The 25,956-nt window shown below is 39.9% G+C and overlaps 1 protein-coding gene across 12 annotated transcripts in view; it reads left to right on the forward strand.

Moving 5' to 3' along the window:
- The window catches only part of SFT2D1 (SFT2 domain containing 1), a 100,089-nt gene that overhangs the window by 35,705 nt on the left and 38,428 nt on the right, over positions 1 to 25,956 (forward strand). For 5 of the 12 annotated variants that reach the window (XR_012054657.1, XR_012054658.1, XR_012054659.1 and 2 more), the window contains exon 9: positions 13,297 to 13,428. The exons of the other annotated variants lie outside the window; for them this stretch is intronic. The gene's annotated coding sequence lies outside the window, so the exon portion shown is untranslated. The remainder of the gene's footprint in view (positions 1 to 13,296; positions 13,429 to 25,956) is intronic. 12 annotated transcript variants of the gene reach the window in all.

Consider the following 25,956-nt stretch of genomic DNA (forward strand, 5'->3'; position numbering starts at 1 on the left):
CTTGGAATACTTGCCATTTCCTAAAGCTTAGAGAGGCTCTGATCCCTGACAGAAGATACTCTCTTCTGTCAGGTAGTACAGCTCTTCTAGAGTAGTCTAATTTTAGTGAGACATTTATAAAACAATTTTAACCACTCTGTGGCTTTTTTGTTTGTGGTGGTTTTTTTTGGTCCATACTCATAAGAATTGCTTTGATTCCTTGATGTCCCAATAAAATCCAGTGTGTTTTTAAACGTGTGACAGACACTTAAGTAATTGACATAGTTTACTTGTTTGTATCAAAACTTTGAGCAAGTCTTGCATACCTGTGAGCCACCAGAGCTGTTCTGCCGCAAGCCATCCCTCCAGACCTCCAGCTGTTGTCCATGACCTGCAGGTCACAAGTTACAGCTGCCTACCAGGTATGCATGTCCCTGACACCCTCACACATGGAGCAAGAAATCTTGCATTTCAGCAGGATTTATAGGCTGTGGCATCTTTGTGGTTTGCTGGTGCAGCCTGTAGGATTTTGGCCATCCACTTCTGTTCTGTGCAGCAGAAGATTGTGTCTGCTGAGTGTTAACTTGTCAGTGAGGATGCACGACTTCCACTCCAGTTTACTGGAGATGTCTGAGAGCCAGATGCATGTTCTTGGTATTTAGGTATGTGTAGTGCGGATAAGTGTGTTATGGCCAGATATATTCTAGCTTTATACGTGGTTTGAATTACACATTGGCAAAGACAACCTGAAGGTATCCATTGCCACAATTGCATAGCTTCTCCTTTTGACACCAATTCATCCTAGTACAGAATAACCACAGCAAGTGAATATCAAAGACAGCAAACAGAGAGGATAAGTGTCAAATCAGCATTTGGTGAGGAAGATGAAGAAAGTGTGATGAAACAAACCATAATTGATCAGGTAATGCCATTATGGAAGGCTACTTGGTAACAGCACTGAATTTCGGGACTTGTAATCAAGTAACAAGGGAATCATTCAGTTGTCCAAGGGGTGATACTCCCTTTTTAGTAACCAGATGCCAAGTCAATTCCCATATTGGTGGAGCACCTTGGTTTAACTGGTAAGAAAATGGAATCTGACAGCAGTTGTGGTTACTCTACTGGCATCTTTAATGAATTTATTTTTATTCTTTGTTTATGTCTATGTGGGGAAGAGCAAAAATTGATTATATAGCCTAAACTGCTGAAGGCAGTCTTCAAGAAACCTCCCATGTACTAAAGGAAATTAGATTTTTAGGTGTGGTGTTTTGCTCTTACTATGGCCATTGTTTTCATCAGCTGGCAGGGGAGCATCTGCAGAGCAAGACTGGAAAGGAGTCCTTTGGTCATTTTTGGTATAGAGTATTTCCTTGTGCATTGCTTGAGAGTCCACCCTGGTTAACCTGGACATTAGAGGGATAGTATGAATAGTATTCAACAGTGTTTATTTGCATAATGGCATATGAGAATACAGGCCATGTCAGAAGACTATTTTTAAAAAAGCTTTTGTAGTGACTGTTGTGAGATACTCTCAATATTTTCTTACAGCTCTAGTGTTTGACACGGCTGGGTCTCAGCTCATGCCTTGCTAATTGAAAGAGATTTGTTTTAACTTCAGGAACCATCATGTCCCTTGCAGGACAGTGCATGCAGCACTGTGACAGCTGTACTTCGGTAGTGCCAGAGACAGTATTTGTACACAGCTGAAAAGACCACCTTGCATTCCAACTTGTTAGCAGGGCCTGTCGAGATAGACAAGGGGTAATGGTTGCAAACTGAAGGAGGGTCAATTTAGGTTAGATATAGAAAGAATTTTTTTACATAGAGGGTGGTGAAACACTGGAACATGTTGCCCAGAGAAGTGGCAGATGTCCCATTCCTGGAAACATTCCAGGTCAGGATGGACAGGGCTCTGAGCAATCTGGGCTAGTTGAAGATGTCCCTTGTTAAATGGGGTTGGATGAAGTGACCTTTAAAGGCTGCGCCTAATCCAGACTGTTGTATGATTCTGCAATTCTGTTGCTAGTTTGAATGTACTTTGTCGGAATCCAGAGCTTCCCTCTGGCTGCCCTGGATTGCCTGGGACCCTGGCAGGGGGTCAGGAACCCCCCTGTACAGAGCCCCAAGAGACACTGTCTGTGATCTCTGTCCATGGAAAAGAGTTTTCAATCTTACACGATGAATTACAAGCTCTGAGTGTTTGATATAAGTAACAATTAGTGTGGCACAGGTGCAAAAGTAAAATTTTAGGTTTCTAGATTAGGGGTTCAGAGGGGACAAGATGGAGGAAATTGGGTGTGCCTTGTCCTTTTCCTCCTTCTTCATGCCCTCCATGTTTCACTGTAGTGTTGGCATTTTTCTATTGGTTTAGGCTGGGGACACACTGTTCAATGTAGGTGATAGATATTGGCACATTATTGTAAATATAGCACAGGTAGTTTCTGGTATATAATGTTTGTAACATCCCACTGGGGGCAGAGCCCCGCACACTGCCCTGCAGGACAGACCTGCGACAGGGCAGCAGAACATGTTAGAGATAAGCAAGAATAAACAACCTTGAAAACAGCACAGATTAATTATGGCTTCTTCTTTGGCAACAGGGCAGAAAGACAGAGACTTTCTACAATCTCGGAATCATCAATACCACAGATTCCGACATACTTTTCTTTCAGAAAGGCGGCTCCTGTGGCCTTTCCTTTCCTTTCCTTTCCTTTCCTTTCCTTTCCTTTCCTTTCCTTTCCTTTCCTTTCCTTTCCTTTCCTTTCCTTTCCTTTCCTTTCCTTTCCTTTCCTTTCCTTTCCTTTCCTTTCCTTTCCTTTCCTTTCCTTTCCTTTCCTTTCCTTTCCTTTCCTTTCCTTTCCTTTCCTTTCCTTTCCTTTCCTTTCCTTTCCTTTCCTTTCCTTTCCTTTCCTTTCCTTTCCTTTCCTTTCCTTTCCTTTCCTCCTTCTCCTTCTCCTTCTCCTTTTCCTTTTCCTTTTCCTTTTCCTTTTCCTTTTCCTTTTCCTTTTCCTTTTCCTTTTCCTTTTCCTTTTCCTTTTCCTTTTCCTTTTCCTTTTCCTTTTCCTTTTCCTTTTCCTTTTCCTTTTCCTTTTCCTTTTCCTTTTCCTTTTCCTTTTCCTTTTCCTTTTCCTTTTCCTTCTTTCGCCGTGTCTCTGGCCGTACATCGCTGTCTGGCACATTCTGCAGCTGGAGCCGCTTCTCCGCTCCCTGAGGCAGCTGCTGATCCCGGCTCCCGGAGGCAGCGCATGGAAACAAGCGGCTCCCAAAGGAACATCTTGCACGGACTGCAGTGCCCAGAGACACTCAGGTCAACGTTGCCATCTGCTGGGGCTGTGCCGGAGCTGCCTGCAGCTGGAGATGTGCCTGCAGCTGGAGATCTGCCTGCTGGGGCTCCTAGTCTGGGGCTGGAGAGCGTGCGGATAATGAATGGTGTGTGCTGAACAGCACAAGCCTCCCACCAAAGCTGCTCTAAGATGAGTTTAGAGAAAAGAGGCTTCCAGAAACTGGGGAAGGAAAAGGATTCTTGGTCTAAATCTGCTGTTGCCTTCTCCTTTCCCCAGGCAAAAAAATCACCACTGCTATGGACATCTGCTTTAATCAGATACTACTGGCCTGTACTTTACAATAATTGTATTCTGTACAAGGTGGTTTTGCTCATTTTCATTCCTCTATGCCCTAAATGTCTTGATGTCCAATTTAGCCAATAAGTACTTGCATCAAATAGAAGTGTTAGTATGCTTGTGCTCCTAAGAGGTCCATAGCACTCTGAGGAAAGTTAAGCATCGTCTTCTTTCTTCCATTTATTAAATTCCTTTAACTATATAATGCAGGTAAACTTCTTAGGTGTATATCAAAGACTAGACTGTCTGTTCTGTTTTAAAGATGAACACAATAAAACAAGAAGGTGAAATAACATTTCAAAGGGCTTATTATTTTAATAGTTTCATCTTGCTAAACAGCTTGAGTTCCTTTAGCTTTTCCTTTTATTTTCCATCTATCCAGGATGGAGATATATATATATGTGTGTGTGTGTGCATGTGTGTATATAAGATGAAAAATTGAAAAATACACTTTTTTAACCAAAAAAAAAAAAAAAAAAAAAATCTGCCAAGTGTAAATTAGTTCTTTCTCCCATCCCCTCAAGTACCAGCTTAAAATGTAAAAGGATCTCTACAGGCACAGAAATGCTATTTATACTCCCAGGACTTGCTGAATAGGGAAGTTCAAAAGCAGATAAATTGGATCTCAATGTCTGATTTTAGTGGTAAACAAAATCTTGAACAGCAAAAGAAGAAAAAGGTGTGAAGTTGAGGAGCAGGAGGATGTTGGGAAGAGGGGGTAGCTAATGTTTATTTGTGTATGAAAGTCTTTTAATTATAAGAAGAAATTCTTTCAGAAAGATTTTATTTGTATTTTCTCTGAGCCTTCTTGGTGCAGGAAAGGATTTTCTCCAATTCAGCTAAAATACAACATCTGGTACTGTGGGCTTTTATTAAGGTGCAATTTCAGCATAGATGCATTATTACTATTAAAATGCATTAATTGTTGCAACAATTCGGGCATTATAATAGTATCTTGCAGGCTTAAAAGAGGAAAATAATAACTGCACAAAAAGCACAATAAAAATAAAATTAATCAGGTGAAAGGAAGACTGTGTGTAATATAACTACAAGAGTAATTATTTTTTCCGCTGATAGGTGCACAGAAACTTGAGATATTACAACACTTTTCTAGTTATACAATCACTGAAAAAATAACCTAGTAAGAAGTGATTTGTTCTGTTTTCTTGCTTTACTTTGGTTTAGAAAGAAATTCTGAAATAAATTATATATATAAAATAAGATTTTTTTAGCAACAGACAGAATTAAATTGCTGTCCCCAGAAACTGCAGACAACCCAGCCAATCTCCCAACAGTTTTTATAGCTTGCAATTCACCAAATGCCAGTTGTGTAAATCTCCTTCCTGTCTGTCACTCAGGTTGCTAACAGTGACATCCCTTTATGGACTCTTACCCTTTGCAGCTGCTATTCTTTATTTTTTTTTTTTCCCCCTCAGAAAAGGAGAAAGCCTTCCAAAGCTTTCACGGGTGAAGCATGCCATATTTTCAGGAAGCACTGAGGAACAATCCTGCCTGGAGTGAAATAACACATTTATTTTGGTGACTTGCCAATCCCCAAAATCCCTGTGGGTATCAATATCTAAATGTTAGGGGATTTTGTAGAGGATTTGTAGGTTTGGTCTGTCAGTTTGGCTGTACAACAGATTTGCTACATGGTAAGAATTCTCCCCCATGATTGAATTAAAGTTTTTGCTCCTGATGGTGTTATTTTGTTTAGCTATGGATTTCCACATGCTGTCTTGGTCTGTTACTGCCCAGCTTGTGATTCTGTTTTTACACAATGTTGCTAAGCTGGCTCGCTGACAGGAATATAGTCAGAGCTGTGGGCTGAATTCTGTTCCTTTACTGCTAACTAGCCTGCAGGAAGAAAGAGTTCTCATCCTCTCCTCTCTCTCGTGTACTCTGGCTTCTGAAAGCTCGAGGAGTTTGTGATGAGGTCCCTGTTACTCCTTAGCAAAGCTTTCCCTGGGGTATCCTCTCTTTTTTACACTATTTATTCCTCCAGCAGGATCAGTGAAGACGTGAATGTGTTGGTCTCTGAAACATATGCCACAAATCAGTCTAGCACTTCTTTCTAATCTTAATGGAGATGAGCTGCTTGTTGTAATTTCTTGAATCTCTCATTTAGGATGTAGAGAGACCATAAATCTTAAAGCAACAAACATTCCCAAATCCTACACTTTGAAGTGAATGGGAGCGCCTGGATCATCAGCACTTTTCGGAAATAAGCTGCTTAACTAGGTGTCTGAAGTCATTACAGTCTTTTTCTTTCTGAAAACTTTGGTCTCAATATTTGAGGGAATATACAACAAAAAGTTTGCAACAAAAAGTGTGAGCAGTGCTTCCCTGAACAGCCTCAGACAAATCTGTTGGATACTGTAGCATCCAAACTCAGCACTCCTGAGTGCCAAGCCGAGAGTTTGGCTTGAAGATTACATTACATTTATTATTAGATTTTGTTTGGTGTAAGGGATTTGGTCGTTTTTGGGTTTTTTTTTTTTGTTTGGTTTGTGGTGGTTTTTTTGGTTGGTTGGTTGGTTGGTTTTTTGGGTTTTTTTGGGGTTTTTTTTGCTTTCGATGTTGTTATTAAAAAACCCAAAACAAAACCAAGAAAATCCAACTCAAATATCAGGCTTGTTGTGATTTTTAAAAATTGTTTGCATTATTGTTGTTTGTCTGGGTTTCTTTAAGTTTATTCTATCAGTACTTTTCATTCCCTATCTTACATCTTCTCTTTTGAAAACTTACTATTACTTGACTGTGGTGTGGAATAGTCTAAACAACTGCTATAAATATCTGCTAAAATATGTTTCTCTGCAGAGTATAACATAGCTAAATGTATGCAACGTATTATTATTACGTTCTTATTTTACTTCCTCATTTTTGTCTTTAGTTAAAAATTCAATTTAACTCCATAGTCTCTATCAATGAATGAGTTAATCAAGCTGTGTGCTGGTACTTGAATTGGAGACTATTTTTAAAGAACAAGTAGAATTTTTCCATAAATAATGTAGGCAATATACTGAAACATAGATTGAAAACCAGACCAATTTCTGAAAAATGCTTGCAAGTTGGTTAGGAAACGAGGGGAACAAACATGAATGTAGTGTTGCTTATCGTCTATTAATGGATCATATCTTGGCACAAGTGTTTACATTTCACCTCAGGGTAAACTCTTCAGCCTGTTGGCTGACTTTTGAGGGCTGACTCATCCTGGCAGCAGCCTTCAACAGCCTGGCTTTTGGAGTAGCCCATGTGGCATGGGACTCATGTTTTAATGGCACAGGAGCACTTCCGTGACAGCACTTTTGTGGTGATCACATTGTGGGCAGGTGTTCATATTTTGTGTTGAGGGTTATTCTGCCTGAATAATCTTGTATTATTGTCTGTGTGCTCACAGCAGCGCAGGACTTTGGGATGCTCACAGGTGCCCAAGCACTGGAAAGAAGTAGGTAAGAGCTGGACTACACTAGTGCCATCAGCACAGGGCCATCTGCAATCCGAGTTCCCCCTTTGTATCCACACAATCCACACCTTTATTAAGTGCAGGCCCCAAGCTGGAGCAGCCTGTTCATGAAGGACTGTGCCAGGGCCCCAAGCTGAAGCAGTTCATGAAGAACTGCAGCCCATGAGAAGGACTCACCCTGGAGGAGTTAATGGAGGACTGTCTCCTGAGGAGGGGATCCATGCTGGAGCAGGGAAGTGTGAGGAGCCCACCCACTAAGGAGAAAGAATAGGAAGAAGAAACGTGATGAACTGACCACAGCCCCCATTCCCCAACCAGGAATAAAGTTAGGCCCAGGAAGAAAAGGTGGGTGGTGAAAAAGTGTTCTTAAGATTTGGTTCTATTTGCCATTATCCTACTCTGATCTGATTGGTAAGAAAAGTAAAGTAATGTCCCCAAATCAAGCCTGTTTTTCTGTGACAGTGGAAGAATTGAAAAACCAAAGGAAAGACAGTCAATATAGGGCAAGATTGGAAAAATTCATCACCTGTTGCTGGCAGCCTTACAGCGGTCAGTAAAACATGGTTAACATCTATGGGATGTAGTAAGACAATTAAATAGATTTAGGATTTGGTTTTCTGTTTGAATGTTAGATTGAAATGCGTATGTCTGTCACAGGAAAAAAAAATTACATTTGTGGCTTTCAGTTATCCAGTATTCCCACAAAAAAAATATACTTCCATGATGCAGGTGAAAGCAAGATTGTTGTTCTAAACCTAAATAGCCCAGATTAAATAAGCTAAGTTGTTGTATCTTGGGGTTTCCTTCTTTTCCTTTTCCCTTTTCCCTTTTCCCTTTCCTCCTAGAAGGAGAAATACAGTTGCCAGTACTGCTTTTAGACCCTTTAAGATTTTCTTCTGGGACACTAAATCTTTTCTCCACTGGTGAAAAAAGTATGGGTTTGTGTCAGGGCAGTTAGCAAACTTGCATTGTCTTAAGGTGCTGTGAAGAGAATTTGCCAAGGTTAGTTTCCTTGCTGACTCATCACGTCTCATCTTCCCAAAAGTAATGGTTTGTTATACCCTGGGTTGGGCCCCGTGTGTGAGAGTATGCTGAGAGTTCTCCTGAGCTACAAACCAGTCCTGAGTGGGCTGATGGAGGGAGGCAGATGAGGGTGAAAATGGCCTGTTTAGGTGTCAAAACTGGTGAGAGGCAGGGGAGCGGGACTCAGGTTGTGGCTAGTGATGGTAGGATTTACACAGTGTCCCAGAGGAGCTGTCACAAATTTCCACAATGGTGGAATTGTTGCAGCCACTCTGATATTTGGGACTTTGACAGCAGAGATCAAAATTAACTTGTGTTTGCACAGAAACGCTATCGTTTCAGTTTTGACTGCAGGGTTGGCCATCACCTACACATCATGTGCATTTCCTAATAGTTCAAGTCTCTTGGACTCCTCCCAAAGGCTTTCAGGGGATTCTGTTACTCCCATGTGATCTTTAACAGCTGCCACACGTCAGAATTTGAACTGAGCCTGTCAAGGTTGATGTGAATGTTTGATAAGCCATTGGAAAAAAAAATGGCTTGGTTTTACAAGTGTGGGAAGCTCCTAGGCAGAGGGTCGTAAATGCTCTACTGGTTTCAAAGATAGTACTTGAACCAGGAAGACAAAATGGCTTTGGAACATTGTTTGAACAATGGGCTGCAGGACATCTGCCCAAGGGCTGCAGGCACACATGCCCTTCACATCTCACAGCCTGCAGTACAGAATGAGAACAGCAGTGCATTTATATGTGTTTTGTATGTTACACCAGCATGTATATGTGCATTTATATCTGTGTGCAGCCTGCATAACAACACAATAGATTGAGCTCTGGTTTGTGAAAATTTAAATGTTCCCTGACTTTTTAAGTCCTGCAGCTAGGAAACCAAAGTAGATTTTGCAAGAGGTAATAGTGCTTACTTGACTTGTTGCTATTCTTTCCATATCACTATAACCAGATACATAAATATCAAGGCACAGCCTTCAAGGCATTGTGGAGGTCCCCTAGACCTCCTACCTCTGCAAGAGAAGCAGGTGCCTGAAGCTCTAGACCTTCCTGCTTGTCTTCTCAAAGCCGAATTTCCAGCTTTGTGAGGAGGGTGGGTGACTCATGTCCAGCACAGAGACCACGTGGGCAGGTGAGATTTACAGAAGAACATCTCTATGTGAGCTGCAGTTGTGTGAGTGAGGAGCAGCCCCTTGGAGCAGCACAGGTGCCCCATTTCAGAATGTCCTGGGTCACTTTTGTGGGAGCCCTTTGAAGTCAGTTGCACAGACAGGAGGGCATCTTGAACCATCTGCAGGCATGAGGCATCTTTGGGTGGCGCTTTGCTTCTGCTCTCCTCATTCCCTTGAGGAGAAAGTCGAGTGACCAGATGAAACTCCCTAAGCAGAAATGTCAGGAAAGGGGAGGTGAATCCCATTTAGTCAGCTTTCAAATTAATAAGCTACTCTGTAATTTCAGAACTAAACTCATTTATTTCACATTAAGAAATAGAAAGGCTGTGTTAATTTCTTCTGTCAGATAAGAGCAACTGATAAGTGACAGTTGTCCATTTTTTTTGTTGATGGCCTAAGTCATTGACTTTTGAAATGACAGAATGACTTTTGAAATGACAGAAAGAAGTTTGAAGCTGAGAATCATCCCAGGATAGCAGAACATATTTGACAGAGTTTTACTAGTATAAATTTACTAGTATAAATTGACCAGCATACGCTGGTTAATTGACCAGACTGAAAATATAAATATATTGAAAAATATATATCTATATCTATGTCCATATATTTTTTAAAACTTTAAATGCTTTAGATATATATTTTTTTTAAAACAACAACAAAACTTCTTGTTATAATTTTTTAAGTTTCATCAAAGCAACAGTTAATAAAAGGGAGAAGCTTGTGTGTCAACAGGTTAAGAACAATCACACTTTTCTAGAATTTTTATTTCTAATTAAAATAATCTGTGCATTGTAGGTTTGTTTTGGTTGTTTTTTTAATTTTTTTTAATTCCATTTTTCATGTGCTGTTCAAACAAAAGACCTTTTTTTAATGTCTGATGATGAAAAAAAGGTTTTTATTTTTGTTGTTCAAAAAATATGAAAAAAATCCCCAAGTTGAAATGGTGAAAATAAAATGTTTAGGAGAGAAAATATATAGAAGCCTTGCTTGAATGTGTAGTTAAATTAAATTTAAGGATATATGTCACCAGTTATTATAGATGTAATTTCCGGATTATTTTTTAAATAGTAAATAGAAATTGGGATAGATACGTGGTTGAGATTAGTCTTACCTACTATTTTTTATTATTTTTTTATCACTTTTATAATTTTTTCAGTGTTGTTTTTTATGAAGATTTAGCTTTGAAATATATCTGCAGTTTACAGCTAGACAGAATCTTCCTCCAGGTTTTCCATGGGATGCAGCAAGCTGTTGAAATAAATGCTGCCAATTTCTGTGCTTTTGATACCAGGATTGTTTTTGTGACCTGGTAATTTACGAGGGCTTGCAACTGAGTGGCCTCATTTTGCTTGTAAGGTTATCAGTGAAGAGCAAAAAGCTGCTCCTAGCTAGTCTCAAAGGCTTGGGTTCTATTTCGAGGGTTTATTTTAACTGAGAAACATTACAGCAAAATTAAGAGCCTAACTTTGCATGACATTTTCATCTGAACTTGTAATTAAAAAATTTATCGTCTGATTGACCCCCTGTGTGAGAGGGAAATAAATCTCCTGCTTAAGACAGCTATTATATCTGGTGCCACATATCAGGTTGTCTCTACAGGTCCCTGTCAAAGCAGAGTTGGAGGCTTATTAGCATCCTATTAATATGTGCATAAAATGTAGTCTGTGTCTGAGCACAAATACACAAGCTGGGAAATCAAAGAGAAATCCTTCACACCTTTTGCTGGCTTCATCCTGAACTTTTATTTAGCTTAAAACAACTTCCTTAAGAGAATTTCCTCTTCTAAAGGAAACACTTTTCTCCATACTTAGCAGGGGAATACTGCATTGAATTATTTTTGGAGTGACACAGTCACCACTGGGAGAGAATTGCTTTAATCGCAACATATGTATCTTGATTTTGTCTTGTGTAAAGTATTGATCAATGTGAAAAGTATTGACCTATCTGTGGCTTTTTTTTTCTTTATAGGTAAAGGTTAAGGAAATGTTGAGCAGAGTATTTTCACTTGTATTTTATCAAAATCTTATTAAGAAAGGTCTACAAAGGCTGCTCTGTGTTGCAAGTTTTCTTTTATTTATACAAACAATAGTAGCATACTTGTTTCTGAGTACTTTAGGGTTTTATGTATACTACAAACCTCTAAAGTCAGTTTCATACTGACTTTGATATTGCAGTGCAAAAACCTTGTCTGTAGCAGTCATTTTAATTTAGAAATCCATCTGTTTAGCTTATGTTAGTAAGCAATGGATTTAGACTGAATTAATATAAGTCACACTGAACTGAAATAAAAGTTTTGAAAGAGTTTAAAATTCATTGTTTAGTTTAAGCAAGAGCTGAGAGTTGCAGGTGGGGAAGGAATAGGATAGATCCTTGCATGCACCCTTTTTTCTGTTGTCTAGTCTCAAATGTGCCTCATGAACTGCTAAGAATTGTTTAAGAAAAACTTAGATGGTTCTGTTAAAGCTTGAGGGTTAAGAAAACCTTCATTTGGTAATGGAGACTGAAGTGCTTTTAAAATCAAGCCGGCTATTTACGTTGTTTAAATAAATCTAATGTAACAGTTCAGTTTCCAAAAGCTTTATGTTGCTCAAGCTGTTTATATTTTGTTCTTTGAGATTTTTTACCAAAGTACTTTTCCCCTTTATTCTGCGAGTGAAAGTGTTCCCTGAATTGCCTGCAGGTACTGTCCTGCAGAACCAGCAGCCTCCAGGCAAGCTCTTCCCACACTCATGTGCCAATAGGTCTGGAAAAGTTGCTGTATCCAATTACTAAGTTGTCATAACAATTTGTGGAAGTATGTTAATGCTTCTTTTTACAGGAGTACCTCGCACATTATTGCTCAGGGCTTCCACAGCATGATTTCCCATTATATATTATGTCAAATAAACACATGGGTGACTGGAAAATGCAGATCTCCTCTACCTGGGCCTGCACACACAAGATGGTTGAACTTTTGTAGCTTTTCCACTGTGTCATGAGGGCCTCAATGCCTAAAAGAAACAACAGATTAAGTTCTCTTTTAGCATCTAAAGTTTGTTTAAATTGTATGTTTTCCACAGTGAGTTATCTACATGGATTTAATATAAGTATGGAAATTAAATTAGATTTAAAAATAAAAATGAACAATTTCTTTTCTACCCAAGGTTTACCTGTGAGGGAGACTACATTTTCAGAAAGGAATAGCTCAGCTTTTTTGTTGTAAAAGCCTGTAGATGTTTAATTTCACTCATGTTCATTTGCAGGCATGTTTGCACGGCGTGGAGTGGTTTGGGTGTAGAGCATGAAAAGAGCAGGGATGATGAAAGTAAGCATATTTAATTAAGTGGCCATGGCTGCTGAGAAACTTTAAATTTGCTTTATGCCAACCATTTTAAAGTGGAAATACCTGAGATACATTAAAATATTACTATTAATATTTATGAAGCAAAAGTCTTTAGAGCTAATTACCTCAGACCTACTTTGAAGTGAGCCTCCAGCTGCTCTCCTTTGGCACTTGGAGGCTCCCACCATGAAGTAGGGCTGAGGTTGGATGGATGGATGGACATGCTTTGCCTTGTGTGTGCCAGCTGCCAGTGGGTGCTTTGGTTCACAGCTCCATACCAGAGGTAGCTCCAGTATGTAGAGTAAAAAAAAACCTGGGTGGGTGCTGGGTCCTCAGCAGTGACTTTTATTCTGCAGGTTCACCTTCCTCTGTTCTGTGCTGTGCTAATGCAGGTGTGGACAGGGATGTGCTCCCAGATTCCACTCATTTCATTAATCTTAGTGTGTCCATAATGCATCGTATGAGGTGTGAAACTCCTGGTCCTCTGGAGTAATTTGTACCGATGAAGTCTGTAAAACTTAAAATCTTTAGCTTGAGTATGCAATTCATTGGTATATTAGCAGATAATAACTCATTTTTAATCTCAACAGCTATCTATTTTGAGCAAAAAAATAAAAATAACCTAAAGACTGCAGGCTTGGTTATGATAGACCATTAAAAAATGAAAGTGTGTAGGACTAAAGGATGGTAATTTTGGAATTTTTCTCAGATGCTTTCTTCAGAAGAAAAGAATTTGGAGAATATTGAAGAGGAAGAGGGGAAAAGTGACTGCAGGAGAAACTGAGAGCTGGATTCTCATCTTATGGAGCACCCACATCTGTTTCTCTGTTGGACGTAGCAGGTAGTAGAAGCAAACCCCCATAAAGTATATCTGCAGTGAAGCAATGCACCAAAAGACATGTTTTAATGCTTCAAATTCAGCACCTTTGTGAACTCAAACCTCTCAGCTGCTCCGTGTGGGAATGGACGTACAAGATGGGTTACGGAGAGTGGAAGCAAGCGGGTGTATCCCGCAGAGCCACGGCTTTGCTCCTCTCCCTCCTGCAGAAGGGCAGGCTTTGGCTGTCTGTGAGCTAGCAGGGTTGCAGACTGGGTCTGTAAAACTCTGCTCTGTGACATGATGATCTCCCTGGTGTCTCCTGGTGCTTCTGTTTTATGGTCCTTTCACACCTCCCCAGCCTTCCCGGTGTTTGCATGACTGGAATGCAGCACCAGACTCCGGCACAAGACAGGTGAAATGCTTGTAAAGTAACTGGGAAATGAAAGCTTTTGCTCCCCTCCTCACCCATTTTGGATTTCCATGGGTGTGGGTCTCAGATTCAGTCAAAGAAAGAAACTGAGAGTTTCTAGCCAGGCAAAAAGCCTGGGAAAGAGCTGGGAAAGAATGTAAATAATTATTTATCTCTCTTGTTGTTCACATTGTTTATAGTTAAGTTCTATCACTGTGCGTCAAGCACTCTGCACCAATGGTGTGGCTTGCTTTCACTTCAGAACCAATGGAGTTGGCCTTTGCAAAGCTCTGTATAAAAGAGCGGTGTGTTTTGGATAAATCGGAGTTTTACTGTCAACAGCCTTTAGTCAGAGTCTTCTCATTCCCGTCCTCGACAGCAGCACATGGGATTGTTAGCATGACAGGGTTGACAGCATTGAAAGAACACAAGATGTGAATCACTCTGTATAGGGTGGTGTTTCAGTTGTGACTGTGGCAGCTGCTTTTCAGCACTTGAATATAATATAGAGCTGGTAGATATCTGTGAATCTTTTCAAGATGCTGGCCACAGAAATGCAGAGAAAGGCAGATCTCATATCTATGTTTAACTTGCTTTCTGGCGTGGGGTTCTGACTTCTAGAATTTAGAGCCACTTTTAATCATAACGTCATTTAATCCTGTCTTTATGCTTTCTCCCCATTTTGCCAATAATTGACATGAGAAGGGAAAATCCTAAAGGATAGTAGAAAATAAACAGAGAAAAATAGTAAATGCAATGTCTGCCCCTTTCTCAAACTATTTCTAAGTTTAATTTATTCAGGACGTGTGAAGTAGCACATTGTTTTTTTCATGCAGGGAGGAACTGACCGAAGATGATATATATTACTAGTACAAGCCTGAATTTTTCAATTTCTTTAAGAACCTGAACAGAACCTGGAACTCCTGAAGAACAGCAGATATGGAAAAACTCTTGTCTCTGACTGCCACTGCAGTGTCAGGTGAATGGAAGCAGTGAGCTAAACAAGTTCCTTCTCTGGGTTAAGTTTCATTTCTGATCTCGGGAGTGATGACATGTTCCCACCTTTCCTCTTTGGCAGCACTGACAGATTTGTCCTTTACTTGGTAATGTGCTCCCACTAAATGTTTCAAGGTTTTTTGTGTATCTCTGTCATATTTAAATGGCTAACAGGTTTGCAACAGACAATTTCTTAACATTCAAAATGTGAACTTCATTTTCTTGGAAAAATAGAACAGCATTATTTCTTTATGAAAACACATGAAACTTCCGCAGATCTCTGACTATAACAGACATAGTGATCTACAGTTTGAATGAGACTGTAAGATGGTTTTGTTTGCATGGGAAATTTAAATTTTTACTTTCTTTGTAAGCCCAATATAATGGGAATTTTCACAAGAGTGTGAATCTTTATAATCCTCCCTAATCTTGTAGCATGGAATTCCTCTCAACATTGGCTGCTAAAAGTTAAGTATCTCTCCTAAGGGAGTAATCTAGGAAGTAATTCCTCACCCTCCCCCAGCAGATACCATGCTAGGGATTCATCTCACCTGTTTTACTCACCTATCTTAGAATGGGATAAATGGCAATCTGGAGACACTTATCTCTCTTGCTTGACTACAGAAGGAGCCTAGATGACTGGTTTGGACAATCCACCTGAATTCTAGGTGGCTGTAGAGCAAGGGCACTGCCTCTTTTGGCCTTAGAGTATAAGATGTAGCTTTCAAAGATATATTCTTAGTGCTGAAAGGGTTGATAATTTATATACAAAATAACACTTTTGTTATTAGTTGGCATTTTGTGTATGGATTTGTGTGCACTTAGATGATCAGTACTTAGTTGTGTTATTTTCTGTCCCAAATTTCTTTCTGAGAAGTATCGAGACAAAACTGAAATGTGTGCATGCAGGTAAGTCACACAGGCACAACTGCTTCCTTCCCAGAGAGGAACAGGGAAGCTCTCATTGTAATGGGTGAAACTCCCCAGTCAGTGCGGTACTGGGAAAGGCCAGTCTGGACTAACCTCAAATGGAACAAATAAACCTCATTCTGAAAGTTCTGTAAATGTCCACAATAGTCGTAGTCTTTTAGCTGCGGAGGAAGAATTGAGTTCACGTGGAGCAGCACACAAGCAGAGCCCACTCAGTCCAGTTCTTTGATAAGTCTAGATCTGTGGAAATGGGCAGGCTGGTTTGCCTTCCTGTACTCAGGTGTGTACTCACGTTCCTCACGTGTTGTTTTCTGTATTGCTGGGGAGTATCAGTGCCTGGATTGTTTCATTCACTTCTGTCACACAGTGCTCCTGTCCCAGCATGCCAGGAAACAGTGGTGTGGAACTTCAGCACTTGGTTGCCTTCTGAGCCAAGAGGAACCAGACAGGTACTGAATTTCTCTACCTTGGTGGCCACATAGGCTCCTTGAAGTGCCGAGCAGCAGCAGTGAGGAGTCAGGGCTGCTGCAGTCCTCAGTGGTTCCCAGACATTTCCCTTGACATGGGCACCAGACAGGTGAGCTCTGGGCACACACAAGGACTGTGGCTGGTTTGCCAGTGATCTTTCTGGATTCTATGCTGCCAATCTATGGGCATGATAAGGACACTTCTATACCACATATCTGTATGGCAGTACCGAGACACATGACACAAGGCTCAAGGTGTATATCTGGTTTTGCCTCAAAACTCATTGGATAGGTGTTCTGGGCATTCTGTTGTAGAGTTTATCCCTCTGTCAGAGATGATTTTCAGTGCTGGTTGTGGGGCTGTTGCGTGCAGAGGCTGCACAGCTCTGTCGTGCTGCTGCAGGAGCAGGAGTCGGGAGCTTCAGTGAGATCTGTCAGCAGAGGCAGTGGAGGGAGCAAAGAGCTAGGTCACTGAGCACAACTTTGCAAAAAGACAGTGGGGATTTAACATTTAGTGCAAGTGGAAAGTAAATCACTCATTTGCTGATGTTTGCTTTGATTTGGTTTTTTGAAACGACAAAAAAAAAAAAAGTGGAAAAATTATTAAAAGTGAAGGAAAATTAAAGAGAAACATGGAGAGCTTGGAATTAGCACAATTTTGATCTGCTTGCCTCATTGTCTTGTGACGCCAAAAGCATCAAGAAACTCCCAAACTTCAACTGCTGAAGTTTTAGTTAACTTGCATTTGGTAGTGATGATAGAAACAGATATGGCACATGAGAGCACCCTGGCTGTGGATGGTTGTAAGACAAAGGCTGATCTAGTGGATTTGAATGGGTTGTTTTACCCATATTGTTTTACATCATGACACTAAGATCTCTCTGTTCTCTGGGCTGGACTCTGACTTTCCTCTGCTTTTTGCAGTACTATAATGCCACAAAAGTACTTTTTCATTTCAGAAAAACAGTGACAAGCTGGTAAAATCTTGGTTTGGCAGATTGTAACCCGCTTTGTTATTTTCTAGTTTACAATCTCAATGTAAAGGTGAGAATTTTATTTTGTGTCACATTTCAATAAGACTGTGCTTGCTAAGGGAAGAAGTAAGGTGCAATCTGTGAGTGACTTTAAAAGGCTTGGGTAATTTATTGAGGTTTTTTTGATAGGAGATGCAAAATATTTTACAGTTGATATAAAGATTTCAAACTGTATGTATTTTGTACAATGGTTTTGGCTGAAGTAGAATAAATTTTTTACTCTTTTTTAGTTCTTAAACTTTGTCTTACTTTTGAGAACAATGTGCTTTTCACTCTATTCAACTGGAAAATTTGTGATTTGAAAAAATAATGTCCTTGTTGCAAAATCTGAGGATTCACACATATTTTTCTCAGTGAGCCCATTTGCCTGACATCAGCCATTGTGTTATGCATTCTCCTCCAAGAGTGAAGTTGAAAAGGAGTGAGAGAGAGACAAAGAGGAAAAGGATCACAGTATCTCAATTTTATTTTCTTTCCTGAAGAGTATTCTCTTTGGACAGACAGTAATTGTAGTTTCTAATGACACAAACTTGAAGGGAAACAGAAGAAGACTACAAACAGGTTTATGGGCCTATCAGCAGGAATATGTGGCTACAAATTGCAGAGTAAATGAAACAGCCTGTTGTTTCCTAAGCCTGAGTTTGTGAGTGTCATGCCAAAGTATTTGAGGAGGAGCTAGAGCACCAGGCGGTGTAAAGGATACCTGCTGGGCCCTAATTGGTGCCCACTGTTGTTAATGGCTTCCTGTGGCTGAATGTTTACTTGTCATTTGTTTTGTGCTTTGTTTCCCAGCTACTGGAAGAAAAAAAAATACTGACCAAAACTTTATATTGCTTTTAAGTAGACATCCTTGGAATCAACTGCCACACTGCAAATTGTGTCATACTTCAGAGTATTTCTTAGTCCTCTTAAGCTTCTAAAGTTACATTTTCTTTGAATATTGTTTTTGAATTTGAGAATTTGGCAGATTTTTTTCTAGATATATTATTTATATATAATAAATTATATATCATATGCAATATATATTTATTGGCTAAGAAAAGGATGCAATAACCATGTTTGGGACTTTTGCCTACTATAAGACATTGCATGATTGAACATTTAAAAAATACTACAGATAACACTGGTTTATTATAAGCATCTGGGCGTTTTTCCTAAAATGTCCATTTCTCTTATAAATCTCAACATTTTTTGTGGGATGTCTGTTGAAGATGAAGAAGAAGGAAACCTTGCATGCTCAGAACTTCCATACAGAAGAGTACCCTTTCTGTATGTGATACAGCTGCTGTCCAGTTTAGTGTTTTTCTGTTTTGTTTAACTTTACTTCTAATCCAAAGAGACTAAAAGAAAACTATACATGTCAGTGTCTCAGACCTTTTGCTTATCCTGTTCTTGGTTTCCCTATCAAGAGAGTCTGTTAGTATCACCTACAGTGTGAACACCTCCCTGCTGTGAAAAAGGAGTGAAACCCCTGTTTTTAACTAGGACAACGAATAGTTTGTGGTGAATCTCCATTTATACATGTTACTGATGAAGAACGAATTAGAACAGTAAAAACATCCTAATCCTATAATCTTAAATCCTCTGCTTCTCTTACATGGGGTTGTGGTGTTGGGGTATCTTTTGAGTGGTGTCAAGGGAAATTTAGTTTCAGTAATCCTAGAAAGCAACACAGACTTCAGAGAAAAAAATACCTCTACTTCAATTTAGCAATTAATTATTACTATAAGAATGCTTAGGTATTTGTCCTCTGTTCACAGGGGTGTACAGTTTGATATACATGAACAGATCATGGTAGCAAAGACCTGAATCAGTTTGTGCTAAGGCTGTGTTTGAGAGCCAGTTCTCTAGCAGGTTTCAGACAGTGTCTGAGATGCCTTCAGAGGCAGAGCAGACACTGTGGGAGAAGCTTTCATTGAAGTGCAGAGCGCTTTGTCTGGGCATATAAATCTAATTCCTTCCACTGAGTCTGGTTTCAGCTCTGCTTCACCTACATCTCTCCCATGTGCATTTGGTTCATACACCTTGCAGGTGCACTGTCCACAGAGTATTATCTCATGCTATTTTGTGTTACCAACCTAGATAACACTTTCTGGATCTCTCCTTTACCAGGAATGGAGTTTGAAAGCTATTCAGACCTGAAGGAAACGTTACACAGTGTAGAAGACAAGAATTTAGCTATGGAGTTCCAAACATTTAATCTGTTCTGACCTAGGTACTGGAAGGAACCAGGGTTCAAAATGTCCTTAACATATAGCCAGGCAGATTTTCCACTTTGCAGGCTGATCTCAAGAAAAGCACATCTAACTAATGTGGGAAGCATTTCCTGTAATTCCTGAAGGATCTCAACAAGTAAGAAAAAAAGTCTGCTTTCTTCCGAGTGAAAAGATGATGCTCCAAAAATAGCAAAGGGAGGAATAAACAGATTTGTCCCATCTTCAAGGGGAAGCTTAGTGTATTTTAGGGTATTCTCATTCCTAACTATATCTCTAGAGCATCATCTAAGATTTAGTGATGTGTTTGATATCTTTGATTTGTTCTTGGGTTTGAGTATTAACTAATGTAATATTTTCATATCATCTTTCTCAGACTGAAAGGCTAAAGAATAAACTACAGAACCAATAGGACTGTGAAGACTTTTGCCTGCTGTTTCCACTGGGCTGTAATAGTTAACAGCTCAAAAGAAAACCTCAGGATATAAAATAAAAAAGTTGACTTTCTTACACGCTTGGTCATAGTTGAATATTTAAGCAGTTTAGTCGGGGGGAGGAGGGAAAGGAAGACCCAAAACAAAACTGATTGCAAAAAGTGACAGCAAGAAGGCAGCAAGAAAAGAACCCAGATCTTTAAGTGTTGTAGGAGTGTGTAACTCATTAGCATCAATGGATCAGTGCTCATTTGTGTCACTTGAGAATCAAGCCCAGTAATATGGTGTTGTACCTTTAGTGTAATTCTTCTCTCACTGTGTTTTTTCTGCTTGTTAAAGCAAAAGCATACTAGTCTTTAGAAAAAGGAAAACTGAACTACATTTTGAAAAGACATCTGAAATGCTAAAATCCAAAATAATCCAATCTTTCAATTAAAAGAAGCCTCTATTCCAGAATATGTAGAGAATCTGATTAATTTTCCCAACATGTGAACAAGTGGTTTTCATGACTGACTGTACTACAGCATGATTATTCAAGGACATTATTCTTCAGGTTAGGATGAGAAATACCTTGATTTTGGTTTTGATAATTTATTTTTCATGTGCTCATTCTGAGCCTCTTAAAAGTCATTGAAATAAGGAGATCTTGTTCTTGGCTTTTGCTATCTTGCTACTGTTTTAAACTTTCCTAATTTTTTTTACACCTGTATGTTGGTTTGTACCCTATTTTTTACAACAATCCTGCAAATATGGACTTGGTTTACTGCAGTTCTTCCATTAGTCTGAATTTGCCCTTTGAATCAAGGCTACCAGATGTATGAAATTAGGTAAATGAGTATTAATTGATTAAAACTGATCCTGTGATTTCTACAGAAATGTCTCAATCACCTTCAGTAGACCAGGAGCATAGATTACTCTGCCTATAGCATAAAATATCTTACACAACTATATGAGTACTGTGATACTAAGAATTTAAAAAAAAAAAAAATAGATAAATGCTACTCTAGAAATGGAGTACTCAAGTGTTGGAAAACTTGAAATGGAGACATTTTTATTTCTTTCACAAGTCACCAGTAAAATTATGATTACGGTTTTTCTTTGGCTTTAGAGTGGTATCTTCCAAAAGTTTGCCTTCTGGTGCCTTTGTAAGATCCACTATGGAGCAGCTGGCCCTGGTTGCTCTAAACAAAGGATGTGAGCAGCTGAAAAAGGCAAGCAACTTGTGTTATAGTTAAACAAAACACTTGTGCTTTCAAACAGTGCTGCTCAGTCTGTTGTTTTTCCATCCAAACTCATTTCTTCCTAAGCTGTGCTTCGTACAGGACAGCAGTGGAGGCAGCTGCCATGATCTACTGTGGCAGGAGACCTGCTTCCTCATTCCTTGCAGTTGAAATGCTTGTACAAAGGCAAAATAATTATTTTACTGATAGATGTTTCCTGAAAAGAAACGTTCCTCCAGCAGAACAGCATTTTTGCCTGTTGAGCTGTAGCTTCAGTGTGGTTTTGCTGGAGTAGTTGTGCCCCGTGGTGGTGGAATTGCTCCTTGCCGTCCCTGCAGATGGCTCCTGGCAAGGTTCAAATTTGGACCTAGATTTAGAAACATGCTCATACAGCATCTCAGTTCTTTCTAACTTCTCAGTTGTGAAGAATGATGTTTAACACCCTTGTAAATACAAGGAGAGCTTGGGATGATCCTTTCATTTTATTGTAAATTTGAGTAGGAGCACATGTACACCTGTATACCATGGGAATAACATAGAGTGGAAAGGGACCATAGAAAGAGGAGAGAAATATTAATTATTCAGACAGTGTTTCTAGGCTAGGAAAGTTCCCTGTCAGGTTCAGGGACCTACTGCTCCTGATAAAGGTGAAGCCAAAGATCTAAAGGAAAGAATTTTGGTCAAGGTATCCAGGGTTTTGATGTTCTACACAGAAACTAAGTGGCATGTAGGCAGCGAGAATATTTGGGGATATGTAAGTTGAAGAAGGAAACAAAGATAAGGAGCGTGAAAGTGCTTAGAAGAAACTCCATTGGAGTTTGACCCAGTCTTGCTAGAACACCTTCCCTTCCAGCTCATTATCTCCCTGTGCAAAAGTGCTGTAAACTGAAAATGCAAAAAGGGCAGGTTTAAAGGATGGTGATGAAGAATGCTTGAAAAGGCTAAGTAGCACACCCAGTTTTTAATTTCATTAGTCAAGAGATTCGTTCTGACATCTGAAAACTATTTTGGTAAAAAAAGACTTTTCATATAAGCTGGCGATGAAAAATGCTTGGCTGATATAGCAGCAGGATATGAAGGAAACCAAAGTATCTCCAGTTTTTGCTTTAGGCCCCTTCTCACCTCCTCCCCTCAAAGCCCCTTGTTTCCCCTCTTTGTGTACAGTTCCCCCTGCAGCTGTGCCCTGTGGGATGAGCCGGGGTGGGCTGCGTTCCTCACACCTCCGTGCGATGCGCGCAGGGCTCTCCCCGGCTGCCAGACTTGGCGGTATTTCTCGGGCCAGGCTGTCAGGTTACTGAGGATAAGTGAGGGTTTAATTTGCAGTTTGCATTCTTTTCCTAAGTAAAACATGCTCTGGAGAGGAGTCAAAAGTGGGTGTATGATTATGAACTCAGTGGTTCCATCTATCTATCTTTTCATGCAGTCAGTTCTGTCCAGAAGGTATTTCACATGTTGGGCCTACTAAGCTCATTTATATTGCAAGGGACAAAAATAACATCCCTTTTTTACAGCAATGAAAAATGTGGTGACCCTTGCTCTCTTCTAATCCTAAATCCAGATTATTTTTATTGTGCATAGGTGATCATTTTATCTTTGAATTTGCCTGCTGGACATATAAGTTGCTGTATAAATGGACATGGTTTTTTATATAAATTATTACAAAGTTACATACTAGAAATCTTTATTTAATATTTTCTACGAATTTAGAGCCTATTTACCAAATGATAACCTGGACAATGAAGCAGTTTGAAAGAAAAGAGAAGTATGCTTTTTTTTTTTTTTGGGGGGGGGGGGAATTACAGAAACTAGGACTTTATCCTGTATATTTGACAATATGGCTGAAAGTTTTATTTATAAATACAATAAGTGTATTACCTGACCCCTAACCTTTAAAAAATTGGTAAATACTGGCAGTATTACTACCAATTAAAGATGTAGTTGTATAAATGAGGAGTGGCCTATCCAGTTTCTAAGACCATTTTGCAGTCAATGAAAAAGATGAGATTTTGAAATTATTTCTCTCCTTTTATTTTTCCATATTTTCCCCCATGATTCTAGTTATGGAACAGGAATCAGAAGGTAATTTTTCTTTCAAAGAAGGTTATTGGGCTTGAAAGAAAAAAAAAGAAAAAATGGCTTGATTGTTTTATGATGAATCTTTAATAATCTTTTGGTTTAATTTTAATATACCTTTTTTGGTTTCCTTAACATGAGGCAGGTGTTCTTAAGTGATACTCCATTTGATGTTGTGATGTGATAGAGCTTTTTTCCTCTTCTCAGAAGGGTTTACACCAAACACTCAAGTAACTGATCATCAGAACCACTTATTCCCCATCTCCAGACTTGTAGTGTATTCATTACACAGACAAGGCAACAACATCAGCAATTTTAATAGACTTTTCTCCTCCCCATCACTCACCCATAATGTGTGGGTTGCTTTCTGTTTTGGCTCAAGAGAGAAGGTACAAGTTTTGACCCCATGCCTCAGAGGTGGCAGAGCTCCCACACTTGTCTGATATCCTTATCTCCAGTGGTGAAGAATGGGCTTGCCAGTTCCTCGCCAATGCCCAGCTCTTCCTTGGACAGCTTCAGTCAAGGTTGCACATTCCTCCTATGGCAAGGATGCAGGTGACAAGCTAGGTTTGAGTCAAAGGATTTAAGCTATAAGACTGAGGCTTTTAAGGTGGTTTCTAATGTGAGAGGAAGAAATGACTGATTTGATACGATAGACACTTTTCTTTTGATCAAAAGAGGGCTTCAGCCTCCTGTCCAGTTTAAGACCCAGTCCCTCGCCTTCTGGTTAGACCAGAGTGAAATGTGCAGTGTGGAACTCTACAATACATCATGTGGAGCTCTTGCCTTTGTCCCACAGCATACTGGATGATACCAGATGGTATCTTTTGGCTGTAGGCTGGAAAATGGCTTGGATAAGCAAATTTCACTTTGCTTTCTCTCTTTGCACTTGACAGCTACATTCTCCAAGCTGGAGCCAGGAGTAGCTTGCAATGAATGAAGAGAGGACAACCTACACAGAGGAGTGGGGCTCAGGGCTGCTTCATGTTTCTGTGTAGGCTGACAGGAAGGCTTGGCAGCCATGTTTTACTAAAACAGATTTATTCCACTGCCATTAAAAGCATGTTCATTTCTACCTTTACTGTCTGGGCAGATGTTGTCTCTATAAACTTCATCATTCTTTAAATTACTTTTCCATAGAATTTAGCCACCAGCTGATATCTTTAGGAGGATTTCGATTAACTGTTGTGCAGTGTGCAGAGTTGGCAAGGAGAGCATTACAGAAAGTTGAAATTACTCCTTAACAGAGTGAAAATGAAAACACACAAGTATAATTGCTCCAATTCTTTATTTAAGATAAAAACCACTCATGAACTACTGCCTAGTCTGGATTAGCTGCCAGGAAGCCAAGTCTTGCACCCAGAGAAAGTCCTGGGTGATTTCCCTCTGTGACAGCACCCTGGGCTCCCACCAGGGTAAGTGACAGCAGAAAACTGGTCCTGAGTGCTGGCGGTGTGTGGGATTCCTTAAAATCAGAGGGTTTTGGGCATGTTGCAAAAGGCAGGCCTCAGAGACAGCAAGATGGTGATTAGAGTTAAGCAGTAGCTATAAGATTTGTCAGCAGAAATATTATACAAGAAGTAGAAAGAAAGGACAAATAGAACAATGGTCTGTGTATTAATGCTTGAGTAGAATAACTCCCTAAGTTTCAGAAAAGTATCTCTGGTGAGATATTAGGAAGGTCTAAGCTTAATAATGGAGCTCTGTGCATTGTATCTTGAGGCTTACAAGCAAGTATTGTATTCGAAATAAGCAAGCACTGTTTTAACCAAAGGCACGAGTATTTATAGTGATTGGATATAACTACTGTCAATATGCTTTTACTTTGTGTGATTGGTCAAAAAGCTTATAAAGTAAGTTGTAACATTAAGTTCTTGGTCTGTTGCCTGGGGTGTGAACTGCTGGCATCTTCCCATTTTCATAACCGTGTAATGAGACTGATGCTAAAGAATAAACGGCTCGAGACGCGTTCCACAGCAGTCCCGTCCCGTTCGTGACTTGTACATAGCCCCCGGCCGGCGACAGCGGTGAGAAAGCAGCCTCTCTCAGCTCATGGAAACAGGTTTATCTGTAGCCAGTTTTGGGTGACTCTCTGTAATTGCTCCCAAAGGAAGGGAGGGTTGGCTGGGGTGTCACCAAACCGTGAGGGGGCCTGGATAGCCTTTCATCCTGCCCCAGGCCAAGGGTGGCCACACAGACCCTGTTTGCCTGACCCAAGGCAAATATGCCTTGGCTCAGGGCTCGTTTCTGTGTGCTTGGCTGAGGCTGGAGTGATTGTTCACAAACAGGTGAGAGAAAAGTAAAGGGGAGAAATAAGGGGCAGCCTTTAATGCATGAAAAGGGGAAAAGGCCGCTTGAAATTTACTTGAAAACCCCTGAGCCTTTCAGGCTATAATACTGGCAGGATGAAAGATGAGCAAATTAAGTGCAGTTGAGGTAGTTTTAGAACAGTTGTACTCTATGGGAAATAGAAAATTCAGGCCATGAGTTTAGATGACTGCTCCTTATCTCATGAGAGATAAGTCTACTCCTTTTGGCATGTCCAGCCTGAAGCAGCTTAGCTGCAGTCCCAGGAGAGGAGTGGGGAAGGAAAGGCAAGAGGAGAACATGGCACATACACAGATTGGCTTCTGGATGCTAGCTTTCCTTCCTCCTAGTATTTTGTATTTTAGGAATATATTTCCAGTCACACAAGGAACTGCAAATACTTATGTTACTGAGCCACTCTACAGTGATAACCTATGCAATGCAAGGGTATAGGCAGCCACCTGGG

Source organism: Taeniopygia guttata, chromosome 3, assembly GCF_048771995.1.
Source record: "Taeniopygia guttata chromosome 3, bTaeGut7.mat, whole genome shotgun sequence".
In the NCBI taxonomy this organism is placed as follows: domain Eukaryota; kingdom Metazoa; phylum Chordata; class Aves; order Passeriformes; family Estrildidae; genus Taeniopygia; species Taeniopygia guttata.